At 43.3% G+C, this 17,455-nt stretch overlaps 1 long non-coding RNA gene across 1 annotated transcript; it reads left to right on the top strand.

Annotated features, from left to right (window-relative positions):
* The first annotated feature begins 389 nt into the window (after positions 1 to 389).
* Positions 390 to 10,429, top strand: LOC118999010 (uncharacterized). Its single transcript, XR_005069017.1, has 2 exons — positions 390 to 690; positions 10,131 to 10,429. It is a non-coding gene; the product is annotated as an uncharacterized LOC118999010 (long non-coding RNA).
* Positions 10,430 to 17,455: the final 7,026 nt, after the last annotated feature.

The raw sequence follows: 17,455 nt of genomic DNA, 5'->3' as shown, positions 1-17,455 counted from the left end.
CATCTTTTAGAAGGACTGTTTCGGAACAGACAAGAGTCAGAAAGCCACGACAATTTTTTTCTGCAGAAACCTATATGAATCAATCCTTAAGTGACGTAACTCTAATCCCTAAACTGTGTTACTCCACTGACACAGTCACCCTCACCAGTCGTGGGAACTGAACTAGATGGCAAGCAAGACATAGGCTGGCTGGTGCTCTGGGAGGCAGCGTGGCACAAAACCTTCGTCAAAATAGAGATAATGGTGATTAATTGAAGGAATTAATCACTCTCCTTTGGAGAGCTTTGCATCTAATTCACAAATTGGCTTAGGCATTCGAAAGATGGAACAGAAGCAAAAGATACCCAGAAAGAAAGTGGGCTGTAGAGGCTATGGAAGACCACCGGATATACTGAAACTACTAACAGTAAAAGCTATAACAAAGTAGAAAATGAAAGATAAAAAAGGAGCGGGGAGGGTGTTGGCTGGGGGCAGGAAGTACTGTGGGAGAGGGCATATGACCCTGGGCAGTGTTATCTTAAGGATACAGAATGAAACAGTCAGCTGCTGAGGTGATGTCAAGATAATTCATTTTGTCAGAGCCATCTTGGATTTTTTTTTTTTTAGCTACCTTAGTATTCCAATCTCTAGCAATCGCTGTTGTATGGCTCCTGCTCTTTACTGTCTTCATTTCTACGTGAGTCATATACAGTAAATACTTCTCTGACTTGCCCCCTTAACCGGAGGTAAGAAACGAGTGTATAGTCTGGGACTTGGCCCAGGCAGCTTGTCACAAGTTCGATTTCTTTGCAGTCTCATGTTTTTATCTTTAAAATTTCATGAGACATTTGCATTTTCCTTGTTAAAAGATCTGTACTAAATTTTATATTAAAATTAATGTTTAATCTTTTGATGAAATTGAACAACTTAGGGAGGGTATGCCACATTTTTTTCCTAATTGTTTCCCACACCTCCAGGCTGATAACTCATGTAATTCTCTGAGGTACAGCCTGCATTTGAGAAACATGATCTTGCAACAAACTTACATTACTTGAGGTTATCAGAGTGATTGTTTCCTGAAGGTTCTAACAAACACAGTGATTTTAGGGAGCTGTAAATGTGGTTGGGGGTGCACCCCATTCCAGACCCTCTTCTGAACACAAAAGCCAGAACAGACAGCATTCTAGATATTTTAACTACTTGATAATCCATAACAAAATTAAATACATGCTACAGAAAAGTGTAATTAAATGTTCAAACTTAAATATGCTTGTAGACATTTTAATATCTTCCTGTATATTAAAAGTAAATGTATTTTGTTTGTTTTTATTAAGTCTGTTAATTTCCCCCTCTTTGCTGTGATACATCTTCTTCCACTTAAACCTCAATAAAGAAATGACAGGAAAAAGAGAAAGCTGCAGACACGAGCATTACAGAAAAACAAGATGAGAATTTGAACTCAAAATTGGTCAAAGAGTAGAGTTGTGTGTAATTGTTTCCATTATGTTTTACTTAACAATTATGTTAAAAATTAAGTGTTTTTATGTGCTGAGGTGTCATGGTAGTTATTAAAGGTTATTATTTAGTAAAGCTCTAATAACAATTAGATTTTTAAATTACATATTGACTCCTAGTAAACTAAAATGAAATAATTAAGCCTAATGTTAATGGTGAGGGATTATAGAAGGAGAAAAAGCCCATTGTGAAACTTACTTTTTATTAAAAATTTTAATCTATAAATAATGTGTTTAAAAACTTATGATTTTCCAAACATTTTTCCCCATTGCTAGTGTGTACTTCTTTTAGAGACTGGTTTATACTTCCCAGACACTATTACATCCAGTGAAAATTACTGAGAACCCACAAATGACATACACACCAATCAAAAACTTTTATTGCACAGTAATCTGTACCCAACACATTGAGGAAAGAGCACTAAGATATGGCCCTGCTCTGCAGGGGCCCACAGCCTGGAGAGAGGGAAGGATACAGTTACAGAGCAGTGTGGTACGTGCGAGATGGGAAATGTATACAGGGCATCAAGTCAGGAGGTCCCTGGGAAGGATTTTGACAAAATATTAAGTAGGATTTGACAATTGAATATCAGAGAGGAGGATCCCAGGCAAAAGCATTCAGTAGGAGCAGAGGTGTGAAGCACCACAGGGATGGCTATTATTTCAGTATGACTGCGAGAGGTTAGAGGAAATGAATTGTAGCATGAGTGAGCAAAGAAATGAGGTCAAGGCTAGATTTATCACTTCTTCTCTTCATGTGACCTTAAGCAAATTACATGACCTCTATAGGCTTCAGTTTTCTCATTTATAAAATTTCCTCTTAGAGTTATTGTGAAAATCGAAGGAGATAAAGCAGTTTCATACTATAGACAAGAATTGGCCCTTAGCACTCAATGAAGACTAGCTGTTCATTGTATTCATGGAGTTTGACACAATTAAGTACAGGACTGAGACTCCAGGATCATGACCTCATGGGACCCCTTAAGCTCACTGCCATGCCAACATCTGTAAAAGGGGAGGTGGAGCTAAGACAGAATTATGGTTGTGTGTGTGTGTATGAGGGCGAGAAAGAGAGAGATACACAGAAAGAGAGACCCTGGAAAGCAGAAACTTTATTGCACCTGTGTTTTCTACTGACAACTGACATCCAGGTGATTATAATACTTAATCAACTTTCTATAATAAATGAAGTATGTTAGTATATCACCTAGACTGGATAAGGCTTGGAGCTTGTAGGGACTGCACATGTTCTTGCTCTGTAGTTTCAGATATTTGCTGGAATATGGCAAGTGAACATGCCTGTTTGAATGATGCCTGATAGAGGGAAATGCAATACACATTTAAAAAAAAAAACACTTTAGGAGAACTTCTGGCCAAGACAGAAATGTAGGTAGATATGCTTCACTTCACTGCACAACTAAAAGGGGGATAAAAACCAATTTAAAAACAAAAAGCAACTAGAACTGCCCCCAAATCAAACTGTATGGAAGTTTGACAACCAAGAAGTTAAAGAAGAAACATTCATCCAGATTGGTAGGAGGGGTGAAGACAAGGAGCCAGGTCAGAGAGGGCATGTGGCTGGGCTGTGGCTGGCAGACCAAGTGGACCCACATTCCTGTGCAGATAAACCAGGAGGAACAACTGGGGAGCAAGGCAGACCATGTAACCCAGCTTTCCAGTACTGGGAAAAGAAAGTTTCAAAACCTCTGGCTGTAAAAATCTGTGGGGGTTTCAGTGGCAGGAGAAACTGCCAGTCTCACAGGAGAGTTTGTTGGAGGGGCCCAGGGGATCCTAAAACATACACAAGCCCAACCACCTGGGAATCAGCACCAGAAGGGCACAGTTAGCTTGTGGGTAGCAGGGTAAGTGACTAAAAGTGCGAGAAAGCCAAGCAAGCAGCATTGTTCCCTCTCTGACCCCTTCCTCACATACAGTACCACGACATAGAGATGTGGGTTGTCCCATCTTGGTGAATACCTGAAGCTCCACCCCTAACAATGTAATAGGTATGCCAAGACAAAGAAATATGGCACAAATATAAGAACAGATCAAAACTCTAGGAAAAAAAAACTAAGTAATGGGGAAATAGCCAACCTATCTGATGCAGAATTCAAAACACTGGTAATCAAGATGCTCACAGACTTCCGGCCAAGATAGAGGCGTAGGTGGAAACACTGTGCCTCCTCGCACAACCAAGTTTAAAGACAGCAAAGATTTAGTAACAAAAACACAACCAAAACACGGAAAATTGAAATGTATGGAAGTCTGACAACAACGAACCATTCAGCCAAACAGGTAAGAGGTGTGGAGCCAGCGGCTGGTGGAGCAGGGTTTTGCAGGAAAAATCGGCCAGACTGACCCAGGTGCGTAGGCGGTGGTTGGCAGATCCCAGGCATGGGGTGGCAATGGGAAGACCCAGTGAGGGCACAAGACGGCTGGCTGACCCCGGTCACATATTCACGCACAGATAAACCGGGCAAAGGAGCAAGCAGTGAGACATACTGCACAGGCCCCAGCAGCTTGTGGGAAGCAGCAGAGGGGGACCGCCATTGATCCTCTCTGATCCCACCCCCACACACAGCGTCACAACCCAGCAACTTGGGTTGCCCTGCCTTGGTGAACACCTAATCTCCGCCTCTCATACGTAACGGATGCAAACAGACCAAAACATTATGGCTCAAGAACAGCTCAAAGCCCCAGAGCCAACAATCCTAAGCAACCAAGAGATAGCCAACTTCTCAGATGCACAGTTCAAAATACTGGTGATCAGGATGCTCACAGAACTGGTTGATTTTAGTCACAAATTACAGGAACAAATGAAGGCTAAACTAATTGAAATGAAGGGAAATGAGCAGGAAAACAATAGTGATGGAAAGGAAACTGGGACTGAAATCAAGGGAGTGGACCAGAAAGAAGAAAAAAATGACTAAACAGAAAAGAATGAAGAAACAAGAATTCAAAAAAAAAAAAATGAGGAGAGGCTTAGAAACCTCCAGGACATCTTTAAACGTTCCAACATCCGAATTATAGGGGTACCAGATGGGGAAGAGGAACAGCAACAAGTGGAAAACTTACTTCAACAAATAATAAAGGAGAACTTCCTCAAGACAGCAAAGGAAATAGACTTCCAGGAAGTCCAGGAAGCTCAGAGATTCCCAAAGACATTGGACCCAAGGAGGAACACACCAAAGCACATCATAATTACATTAGCCAAGATTAAAATGAAGGAGAGAATCCTAGACGCAGCAAAAGATAAGGGGACAGTCACCTACAAAGGAGTACCCATCAGACTGTCAGCTGATTTTTCAAAAGAGACCTCACAGGCAAGAAGGGGCTGGAAAGAAGTATTCCAAGTCATGAAGTCCAAAGACCTACATCCAAGATTGCTCTATCCAGCAAAGCTTTCATTTAGAATGGAAGGGCAGATCAAGTGCTTCTCAGATAAGGTCAAGTTGAAGGAGCTCATCATCACCAAGCCTTTATTATATGAAATGTTAAAGGGACTTATCTAAGAAAAAGAAGATGAAAAATATGAAAAATAATAATTTCTTATACACAGTTATTAACAAGCACACCTAAAACAAAAGCAAACTAAGAGGACAGCTAGATCAGGAGGAGAACCATAGAAATGGAGATCACATGGAGGGTTAGCAACAGGGGAGTGGGAGGAGAAGGGGAGAGAAGGTACAGAGAATAAGTAGCATAGACAGTAGGTAGAAAAGAGACAGGGGGGAGAGCAAGAATAGTATGGGAAATATAGAATCTAAAGAACTTGTGACACGTGGACATAAACAAAAGGGAGGGATGGTGGGTGAGGGGGTGTGCAGGGTGGAGGGGAATGAAGGGGGCAATAGGACAACTGTAATGGCACAATCAATAAAATATATTTTTAAGAAATGGGGGGAAAAGATGCTCACAGAAATGGTTAAGTATGGTCACAAAATAGAGGGAAAAGTGAAAGCTATGCAAAGTGAAATAAAGAAAAATATACAGGGAACCAACAATGACAGGAAGGAAACCAGAACTCAAACCAGCTATTTGGACCAGAAGGAAGAAATAAACATTCAACCAGAACACAATGAAAAACAAGAATTCAAAAAATGAGGAGAGGCAGGAATGTCTCAGGCAACTTTAAATGATCCAACATCCAAATCATAGGGATGCCAGAAGGAGAGAGGAAGAGCAAAAAAAAAAGGAAACCTCATGTAAAAAAATAAAGAAAACTTCCAATCTGGCAAAGGAAATAGACGTATAAGTCTAGGAAGCTCAGAGAGCCCCAAAGAAGTTGGACCCAAAGACACATCATAATTAAACTCCCCAAGATTAAAGATAAGGAGAGCAGCAATGATTAAAAGCAGCAATAGAAAAGGAGACAGTTACCTGCAAAGGAATTCCCATAAGACTATCAGCTGATTTCTGATAAGAAACATTGCACACAAGAAGGGACGGGAAAGAAGTATTTGAAGACCTGAAAGGCAAGGACCTACATCCAAGATTACTCTATGCAGCAAAGCTATCATTTAGAATGGAAGGGCAGATAAAGTGCTTCCCAGATAAGGTCAAGTTAAAGGAGTTCATTATCAACAAGCCCTTATTATATGACATGTTAAAGGGACTTATCTTAAAAAAAAAAGGAAGACCAAAACTATGAACAGTAAAATGACAACAAACTCAAAACTATCAACAACTGAACAACAACACAAAAACCCAACCAAGTAAACAACTAGAACAGGAACTGAATCACAGGAATGGAGATCACATGAAGGGTTATCAGTGGGGAGGGGGAGGAGGGAGAATGGGGGAAAAGGTACAAGAAATAAGAAGCATAAATGGTAGGTACAAAATAGACAGATGGAGGTTAAGAATAGTATGAGAAAGGGAGAAGCCAAAGAACTTATATGTACAACCCAGGGACATGAACTATGGGGTAGGAAATGCTAGAGGGAAGGGGATTACAGGGTGGAAGGAGATGAAGGGAAGAAAGAATGGGACAACTTCAGTAGCATAACCAAAAAAATATACTGAAAAAAAATCTCCACTTTATTGAGGTATAATTGGTATACAAAAAAGTTTATATAATTAATGTATACCACTTGATGAGTTTAGAGATAAGTATATATCCATGAAACCATCACCACAATCTTTTCCATGAACATATATCACCTTCAGAAATTTACTTCTGCCCTCTTATTTATTACTGTTTTTGTGATAAGAACTGTTAACATAAGATCTAGCCTCTCAGTAAATTTTTAAGTATATGATATTGTTAACTACAAGCACTTCGCTACACAGCAGATCTGTAGGACTTATTTGTATAACCAAACTTTGTGCACTTTGGCTGATACCATCCCCCCAAGCCCCAGCCACTACCATTCCACTCTCTGCTTCATGGGATTGACTAATTCAGATTCCTCATGTAACTGGTATCAGGTATAATTTGTCCTTCTGTGTCTGCCTTATTTTATCTAGCATGACGTTCTCCAGGTTCATCCATGATGTTGAAAATGACAGAATTTCCTTCTTTCTTAAGGCTGCAATATATTTATTGCTCATATATACCACATTTTCTTTATTATTTGTCTGTCAGTAGACATACAAGTTGCTTCCATATCTTGGCTATTGGGACTAATGCTGAAATGAACATGGAAGTGCAGATATCTCTTTGAGAGCTTGATCTTTATTTTTTTGGGAATATACCCAGATGTGAAACTGCTGGACTATATGTTCTTGTAGTTTTATGATTTTGAGGAACCTCCTCCAAGCTGTTTCCCACAGTGGCTGCACAAATTTGCATTCCCATAAACAGTGCACAAGCATTCCCTTTTCTCTACAACACAATACACTTTTAATAAAAGTCCTCACATCACACTCCAATTGGACATCTTTCTGTGTTTTGAGTTCATTTATCTGAAAGCCAATTTTCCTGAACCTTGGCTCCAAACCTGCATCTACTTTTCTGCTCATATGTCAGTCGGTGGCATCACTGTTCGCCCAGTGCTCCTACCAGGAACTGCAAGTCATCCTTGATCCTTCCTCTCCTCCACACTCTTACTCAGTCAATTACTAAGTCCCGGTAAATCTGACTCCAAACCACCAAGCTCGTCTCCATCCTTTTACTTCTATGGTGGATTCCTCAATTCAGGTTTTCAATACTTCTATGTTTAAGCAACATAATTATAAAATCCTTCTTGCTGAACTCCTCATGTCCAGCAGAGCCATCCCACACGCTGTCAGAGATTTCACTTCACACACCTCTACTTGAAATCCTTCCAGGGTCTCTGCTGCCTAGAAAGTGAGGTCCACAGTGCACAGAGTCCTGCCTGCTCTGACTCTGCCTCCTTCTCTAATCTCATCTCTCACCACACAACACCTTGCACATTGTGCTCTGATTATACCAAGTGACTAGTTGTTTCCCAGAAATGCTCTTCCAAACCTCTGTACCTTCATTCATGTAATTCTTTGTGTATATCTTCGCTACTCAAAGTGTGTTCCATGGACAAGTAACTTCAGCATCACTTGGGAGTGTTAGAAAATTAGGCTCTCAGGCCTCACCTCAGACCTATTAAACCAAATCCATATTTTCACAAAACCCTCAGGTGATTCCTGCACACATGAAAACTTTAGAGTACCATGAGACCTTACTTAACAGGATTGATAGCTTCTGAGACTTTAAGCAAAATCATGTCTAACAAAACCAATTTTACCATAGGCTGACTGATATAGACAAGAATGAAGTCTGTACTGCCTCTCATCAATGTTACAATGAAACGATGTTATTCAAGGACCTGCTGTACTTCCTAGAATGCTCTTTCCACCTATTTTGCCCATCTTACTGGTCCTCAGCCTTCAACGCTCCCCTCTTAGTTATTAAAAATGCAACCTGCCCTTTATTATCTTGAAATAAATGTCCTGGATAACGTATCTATGCTCATAATTTTAAAAATCCTATATAATATTTTAACTATAATAATAAAAAAGACCCTAGTTCACTGTTGGTGGGATTGCAGACTGGTACAACCATTATGGAAAACAGTATGGAGTTTCCTCAGAAAACTAAAAATGGATCTGCCTTTTGACCCAGCAATTCCACTGCTGGGATTATATCCTAAGAACCCTGAAACACCAATCCAAAAGAACCTATGCACCCCAATGTTCATAGCAGAACAATTTACAATAGCCAAGAGTTGGAAGCAACCTAGGTGCCCATCAACAAATGAATGGATCCCAAAACGATGGTACATTTACACAATGGAATTCTATGCAACAGAAAGAAAGAAGGAGCTCCTAGCCTTTGCAACAGCATGGATGGAACTGGAAAGCATTATGCTGAGTGAAATAAGCCAGGCGGTGAAAGGCAAATACCATATGATCTCAATTTTAACAGGAACCTAAACAACAAAACAAACAAGCAAGCAAAATATAACCAAAGACACTGAAATAGAGAACAGGCTGACAGGGACCAGAAGGGAGAGGGGAGGGAATTTCAGGGGAAAAGGGGAAGGATTCACAGGAACAAGTATAAAGGACACATGGACAAAAACTAACAGTGGTGGAAATAGAAGGGAGGTGGGGAGCACTGGGGTGGGTAGGCTAGGATGGGAGTAAAAGATAGAAAACTGTGCACTTGAACAAGAATTAAATTTAAAAAAGAAAGTAATATGAGATAAAATATGTATTTCTATATGTGAATGCTTGGAGACAATGGCTCTCAAAGACCTAACAAAGTAATGAAGCATTTGCCTAGACTCACTGGAGGTGGACAAACACCAATGAAGGTGGACTCAGGTGCACTGGTGACACAAACACCATGAGCAACAAGACAGTCAATGATACGACTCCTGGCAAATTCCCAGAGAGGGCAAAATACGATCTTCCTTTGGCTCATAAGAGAGTCTATTCTTGCAAAATGAAGGTTTTATTAAAACTGTGCAGGATATGCTTTCTGGCTATACGTGACAAGAGTTGGGTTTGGGGCTAAGAGCATTCTAGTAAGCAGAATTTCACCTACGTAAATGTCCGGGATGGAGCACTCAAATGCCACATTGGCTGCAGAGGGTTCTCTGTTACAGAGGGCTGACTCATGCATGACAGCACATGCAGCATCTCTGGCCTCCGTCCAGTAAATGCCAGTGCTGTCTTCCTATCAGCAACCACCAGTGATACCCCCTACGATTCCCAAACCCCCAGAAGGGGCAATATCTCCTGCTGAGAACTGTTGGTCAGCCTGATCCACACAACACTTCCTTCAAGCCTCAGTTCACACAGCCGCTCTCTCCACCCCCAGTGCTTCCCCATATCTTTCCTCCAGGGGTGTTCTCTTAGTTCCCAAACCCAGTTCTGGCCCAGTCCTAGTAGAGGAGAGGGTGGTTTGTAGGCCGGGATGGTTTCTTGATCACTTCCTACCTCCCAGGGAATCACACAGTCTGAAACTGATTAAATCTTCAACGGAATAAATGTCTTAAAATAATAATAATTAATAAATAAAACAACTCTGAGAGCTTGTGGACTAGTGGTATAGTCATTCATAACAACTGAATGTTTTCTAATATATCTACACTGAAGATAACTTGATAAATACGGACAACGGTTGGTAACCTTTCTTTTTTATTCTTCATAACTGCATGTATTTCTGCATAGGATACAGACATTTGACACGTTCAGTGCCAGCTGTGTCGGGCACTGTGCTGCACATTCCTTGAGGAAGTCACAGTGCGTCGTGAGGAAGAGCGAAGCACACAACCTGGTATATTTAAATCTGCTGTTACGCCTCCCAGGTGGCACCAAGGGAAGGCAGGATAAATCCTGACCAGGGCATTTGGCATAACATCTTCTACACGCAATAGAGCAAAGGATCACATGTGGGGACTCTCACATAAAGACAATATGAAGAAATATGTGGTTTATTTATTGACAGCACTTTTCAGAAACTGTCTAAAGTAAAAAGAAAAAAGAAGATGAAAAACCCCAGAAGGCAAGCGTTTCCCTAAAGGTTCATGGGGTATGGAAGGGGAACTGTTTGCCCTTGGCTGCATGACTGGACACCCTTCTAGGGACCTTAGGTCAGCTGTTAAAACTGGCCTTCTACACGGAATGGCATTCCCATGGCGCTCTGGGCAAAGGGGCACTCTGAAGTACTGTTATTGTTTTTTTCCCCCTCTAACATGTTGAGTTTGGTACTTGTGCTCTGAGGGAATTTACTGCTAAAAAAATACACTTTTTTTTTCAAATAGTAAATAGAATAGATCTTGAATGTATCTGTACTTTTAGGAGTGGGGATGGTGGTAAGAAATGAAAACAAACATACTTTTGACAGCTCTAATATTTCGGAATTGCAACATATATACATGCCTGATTCTTCTCTGTCCCAGAGTATTCCACGGCTCCTGGCATGTCTGAGACATAGAACAAATACCTGTTGAATGAATTAATGCCTTATCAATGAAATGGCCTGTATTTCCATTTGTTCTGAGCTTCAGAACTTTTACTAAACTTACTGAGCTTTAGGGAAGTCAAGCTGTGAAGGAAAGGGACGGTGGAAGGGTTTTTTTCACACCCTGGAGTGAATGCAGTCTTTGAGGCACGGAGGACTCAGTCAGGGAGGGCTGTGACCTCCCCAACCTAGCACAAAGGTGGCCTTTTTTGTTTTCCTCTTTCCCTTCACTGGTTTCAGGAGCTGGTGCCAGCTGAGTCTAGATGGTGCGCACTTTCCACTTGAATGAAACACACCCTGCCCTCGGTTCTGGGAGCTCCACTCTGTTGCCTCCATCTGCTGCTTCTGATAAATGCTCACATTTTAAATATATTCCTATCAGCTCACTCCCAAAGTGGTTTGCCAGCTCTCCACACAGCAAACAACCCCACTGGCACAGAGCCCCTTCTTGGGTGGAAAGAATTTGGGCAGAGAGAAGATGCATCTTCCAGTGAGGAAAGATGAGAGAGAAAATCAGGAACTCGCCTGGAGAAGCCAAAGACAAAGACCCCATCTGTGTCCTGTGGGTCTCTGGGGGTCATCAGGATGAACACAGGGCTCTGGGGTATCTTGCAGAGGGCCAGGGGGTCTGAAGTGTGGCCATGCTAAGAGCAGAGCAGAGGTGGAGTTGAAGATGGTTTGCTCTTTCTTGGAAAACAAGTTGAACATTGAATGTGCTTAGCCTGGTTGACTGACAACCCTCCATTATGAATAAGCCCCAGGGAACAAGGATGCTCGGGAATTTGCCTCCAGCCCTCAAAGCCTCCCCGGGCACATACAGCTTTTAAGCAGCTCTTCCAAGTCCCCTAGCTAGTTTCAGCTGGCAGTTGCCTTCCTTTCGGTGTTTCTTCCTTGCAGCGACTGATCTCTAGCCAGCATAATTACCAAGTGCGTCTGGGAAAGATGAAGTAATTCGGTGTGGAAGGTCTCCCCAAAGAACACGATCACAGCAGATGCCAGCAGGGCACGTGCTTGTTCTCTCACAGTCGCAGGGACACAGAATGTTGGAGCTAGAAGGGGAGGTGGGGTCACTGAATCCAATTCCTTTGTCCTAAAGGCATCTTCAATTTCCATGTCTCAAACCTACTCTTGATACGCACCCCCATCTCCCCCATCAAACCTCGCCTCTCAGTTTTTTCCCACTCCAGTTAACAGTGACTCTATTTCTCCAGTTGCTCAGGATAAAAACCTTGGAGTCCTCCCTGGTTTCTCTCACAAGCCACATCTGGTATGACCACAAATCCGGCAGGCTTTATCTTCAGCAGATACTCACTATCTGACCCTGTCTTGCTACCTCCATGGCTACCGCCTGGTCCCAGCCACTTTCATCTCTCCTCTGGATTATAGCAGCCCAAGGATCAGCATGGGCCAGTCTGACCTGCCGCCTGGTTTTGTAAATAAGGCTTTATTGCAACACAGCTGTACTCATTAGTTTACCCTGTGCTACAACAGCAGCATCAAGGAGTTGCAACAGATACCTCATGGCCTGCAAAAAATACTTACCACCTCTAGCTAACCCCATCAGTAGACGATTAAATTGCAAGGTGAATGATATCATGCCCTGCTCAAAACCCTCTCCCTCAGGGTAGAAGCTAAATTTGTATAAGGTTCTGCAGGAACTGGGCCACCCCATGATCTTCTGACCTCAGCTCCTACCATCCTCCCCTGTGGCGTTCATGCTCACCTGGCCACAGCGCCCACTCTCTCCAGCCCAGGTAACCTCTATCTCCACGTACCCCTTCTCTTCCTCGGACACGGCAGGCGTGGGTATTCCCGCTACGGGACCCTGTGGTCACTGTTCCCTCTGCTGCAAATGGTTTCCACATTCACATCTACCCAGCTTGCTCACCCTTCATTCACTCTTTACTGAAATGTCACCATCTAGTGACCTTCTCTGACCCCCTTATTTAAAATGGCCCTCCCTCCCCATCTCCCTGCATTGTTTTATTTTTCTCTGTGGCTTCTATCACCATTTAATAAATGTACCACATTTCCCTTGTTAGTTGTGCCTGTTGTCTCTCCCCCACCTCCCTTCTTGTTGGGAACCTGGATTCAGAAGATTTAATCCCCCGTGGCCAAGGCTGAGTAAGAGGCCTTGGGAGTCTAAGCTTCTAAGGAGACAAAGCTTACCTTCCTGGTAGAGGCGCAGCCTCTGCCCGCTTTTACTTCACTCTGCTTGGCCCCAGGCGGAAGATTGGTTAGCAGATGATGGGTAAGACTCCTCAAGGGAGAGATGACGTAAGACAGGCATGGTCATGAAGGGGCCCTTAGGGAAGGACTTGGGAAGCTATAGAAAAAGGGGGTAATGGACCCTTGGCTCTCCGCTTTGACATAGCCTGAGTCCTCATTCTGTCTGCAAGAAGTCTCCTAATCTCTTGGCTATCTTACTTCCCTCCTGGACTTAAGCCTGAAACAATGCTGGAAGTGGGTGCAGCCCTGGGCAGGAATGGGCGGTTTCCTGGAGGGATGATCAGGCCTAAGAAAAAATACGCAAAATCTTATGAAACCTGCTTTGCTAAGAATGCTCTCAATTTTCTGATAAGGGTCTGAGGAGGAAATAAGTTTGTTTCCCAAAGTTTAATGGTCCTTTAGCTAACTGACCCTGAGTCCGAATAAGCCCTCAAAGTTCTTTGAATGTTATCTATTGTTTGATCCTTACAGCCTGACAATGATGAATGAAGGGAAACCTTCCTCGAAGTACTGCTCCAGAAAAGCAATAAAAGCCTGTACAGGTAGGGGTCAAGGCCCTCTTTCCCTTAGAGAGTGGCCGTGCCATCCCTTTTCCTCCACAGGACTTCTGCGGTCCGTGTGAATCTGTTCGTCGCAGCCACAACACCGTGGACACCACTGGCTGGAGTCCACATCACTTCTAAAATGCCAAGTCCCATGAAGGCAGGGGTTTTGTCTGCACCTAGCCATGGACTTTTAAATAAATACAACTTTGAAAGCAATGATCCACAGCAAATGTGAAATATATCAGTGACTCAGCAAGAGTTTCTACAAATACTCCCACTTAGGGAACAAACTCTGGGAACGCCAGGCACAAATGACCTGTGGGTTTGAGGAGGCACTCTATTTCCCATTTTCCCACTTCCCTTTTCTCATCTTACTGCTTACCAGGTAACAAGCATCCTTGTGCTGTTCTTTGAGTCTATGGCTATAGTTTCAGTAGCAGTCCAGATCTCACTATTTTTTTCCCACTTACCATTAACATTTATCTCTCTGGCTTCTATTACTAAAAGACTCTGGCCTATTCCCTTCTAAGCTGATAAACTCATTAAAGTCCAAATATTAATGAATGATAATGTCTCTACCTCCTAGAAAATAATTTGCATTTAAACAACTTTCAGTACCTGAATCCAAAGAGGCCGGTGTTGTGAGAATTCCCAGCAGGCAACAAGCCTGGGCCAGTTGGAGTAGCCGTGGAGAGGTCCCCGCAGCAAAATCAAATCACAGCCCATCGGCAGCTGTCCACTTTGCCTCCACAGGGTGAGTCCAGCCGTGTATATTCCCATCAGAGTGTCCAAGCACACAGATACATAGGGTGTCAGATAGAGGCACTGAGAACATCTTCATTTGCATGGAAATGAGCCTGTCAATATGTGTACACACTTACATATATTGCTATCAATTCCTTCCCTTTGCGCTTTGATAGCTTTTCTTCCAGTTTACAGTCCCACTAGCGAAGAGACACTTCTTGGGAAGGGAAAGGAAGCTAGATAGGAATAGGACTCAGCCTCCAAAGAGGCGAGAGAGGGAAAGGGGGGTGACTATTGGAGCACAAATAGCCACAAGCATGTTCCATTGGCCTTCTGGGGCCATGTCTGCCACGCTGCAAAACACAGTGAGGATTCAGAGGAAGAAAAGATTGAGAAGTACAACTTTTTCTCCAGTAAAGGACTGGTTATGCCCGCAAAACCAAATTCTGGTTTATAAGATTCTAAGCAAAAATCTTCTTATCTTACTTTTGCATATCTGGTTTATGCAAAAAAAAATTCTGGTTTATAAGATTGCGTGCTGTGCAAGGGACACAGTAGACTTTTTTAGGCAACCCAGTACTGGCAAATGAAAGTAAGAGAATTGCCTGAAGAAGAAGGAGATGTCCTTTAGCCAATCTGACTGATTTGTTTGTCAGGAGCTGCTCTTACATCTCCAGGGGCAGAAGCACTCATCACTCTCCTGGACAAGGATGCCGCTTGCCTCTTAAGGACAGTGGAAGCTAAGATGAGCCCTTTACCTTAACATACCAGCACCAGCTCCAGGTGGTCTAGCCCATATGGCTGTCGTAAATAAATGAATCATTTTCTTTTGGATTATGATAGAGTATAAATAAATTGTTTCTCTCCTACTTCACTTACTGCCATGGAGGTGCGTCTGAATTTGTCGTCTGGTGAAACGGGTATTGACCTGTCCTCCCTCCAGGGAATCTTTGGTTTGTTTACTTCATTCTTTAGACAAAAAGGTGCAATTAGGTAACCATATAAAAGAATGGTACATTTCATCAACATGGCACCTTGTAAATGGAAACTCACAAGAGATTGGCACAGATGTCATATAGCCAGTACCTTTATGGGCACACAAAAAAGGTAGTTTGTAAACCACAGTGAAACCAGTTTCTTGAACCACTGCTAAACTCACTAAATATAGAACTAAAGAGACCCTCAAGGCCCTTGGAAGTACACATAGGTTTCCACCAGAACACCAGCAGGGTATTGCCCCTTCACAGCGGATGTTACAGAATTCTCGCTCCATCGAGAGGCCTCCCTTGGAGCTGGCGGGATTCTGTCGCTTGGGCACCACGGCCACCTGACAAGCACTTGTGACCACAGCTAATAGAAAATGCCCAGTGCTCCAGGAGACAGCCAGGCTTCCCAGGGATTCTCCACTGTACCCTAGGAGGGCCTTTCCCACCAAATCAAAGGAGGCAGAATTGCTGATGATATTTTCACCAAGATGGATCACGTCCCTAACAGGCCACCTGACCCTAAGCCAGTGGCTCTCAAACTTCAGTCTGCACCACAGTGACCTGGAAGACTCCCTAAACCACAGCTTGCTGAGTCCCAGCCCAGAGTTTCTGGTTTAAGAGGTTTGACATAAGGCCAGGAATTTGCAATTTCTAATAAGTTTCAAGGTGCTGCCGATGCTGCAGATCCAGGTACCACACTCTGAGCGCTATCCCTCTCAGCCCAGTCTCCATGGAATTTTTTCTGTTCCGCTTTACCGTTGTGGTTCACGGAGCCTGTGTTTAGGGAACAGAGTGTGGAAGTTGCAGCAGCTGGCATGTGGGGGCCTTCAAGCCCGGGCTGCCAATCAAGACAGGCAGATAAGTGAGGTTAGAGGGACACGGAATTGTGCGACCTTTTCCATGATTCCAAATATGCACGTCCCTCTTGTTTGCCAGTTTGATCCTACTTTATCCACTTCCCTTTTAAAGTCCATCTGATGATAGTTTGAGTCTGCTGGCCCATGCCCATAAGCAACTCAACCAGTATTAGAGAAAAGTAGACTGGCAGGTGTACCCAGAGAACTCATGGGGCATCAATAAATACACCTCATGAGGCACAATGTCTCAAGCACTTTTGCACATGTGGCCGCAGCAGGGCAGCGAGGAGCGCGCCGAGAGGGCCCTGGTTTCCGGCAGAGAGCAACGGTTTCTCAGCAGAGGTTCTGGCTGCTGCAGGGCGGGGGGCCTCTTCTGAAACTGGAAATGAGACAGCCTGACACGCAGTCAGCTTCTCCGTAGTTAGTTTCAGAGGTCACCCATGTGCACTTGCCCTCATTCTTTTTTTACCCCTAGAAAACGTGCCTCTCTAAGGATACAAAAGGCTGTTTTAAAAATCTATTTCTTTCTATACCTTAGCCCCAAGGAGGAAATACAGTGCAGTGAAATATTGCCAACAGAGTTGGGACTATAAGGACCAGTGAGGCCACAAACTGGTTTGGGTTACCGCCCGTGTTAAAGGGTGTTTTCACTTGTAAGGCAGGAAGTGGGTAGCTGCCTTAGCTGCTGAGAATATCTCTGAAGGGCGGGACTGTAGTTATTGAATGCTGTCAATGATGTCTGTCAGGAGAGATGACACATTTATTTCTATGCTTGTTGTACTTCCTTTGTAGGTCAGCTGGGGCTCTGCTTTGCCTCATCGTAACCCTAGAGCTCAGGCTGAGGGAGCACCCCATCAGAGCCCTGCTGATTGCCATGGGGTGGGGGAGGGAAAGAGAGAGTGGCAAATAGCAGGCTAGGTCTTGACGCTTCTTCCCAGAAGTAACACATTTACTGGCTGTTGTGGGTTGAACAGTATCCTCCCAAAATTCATCTCCACTCGCAGAATCTATGAATGTGACCTTATCTGCAAGTAGGGTCTTTGCAGATGCTTTGAGTTAAGGATCTGGAGATGATATTACATTGGATTTAGGGTGGGCCCTGAATCCGATGACTTGTGTCCGTATGAGAAAAAGAGAGGACATAGAAACAGAGAAGAAGGCCATGCGAAAA

Source organism: Sturnira hondurensis, unplaced genomic scaffold (genome assembly GCF_014824575.4).
Source record: "Sturnira hondurensis isolate 20B ecotype Veracruz unplaced genomic scaffold, ASM1482457v3 Scaffold0014432, whole genome shotgun sequence".
NCBI classification, from domain to species: Eukaryota; Metazoa; Chordata; class Mammalia; order Chiroptera; family Phyllostomidae; genus Sturnira; species Sturnira hondurensis.
The sequence above is the reverse complement of the archived record's forward strand: the minus strand, read 5'-3'. Positions and strand labels throughout refer to the sequence as shown.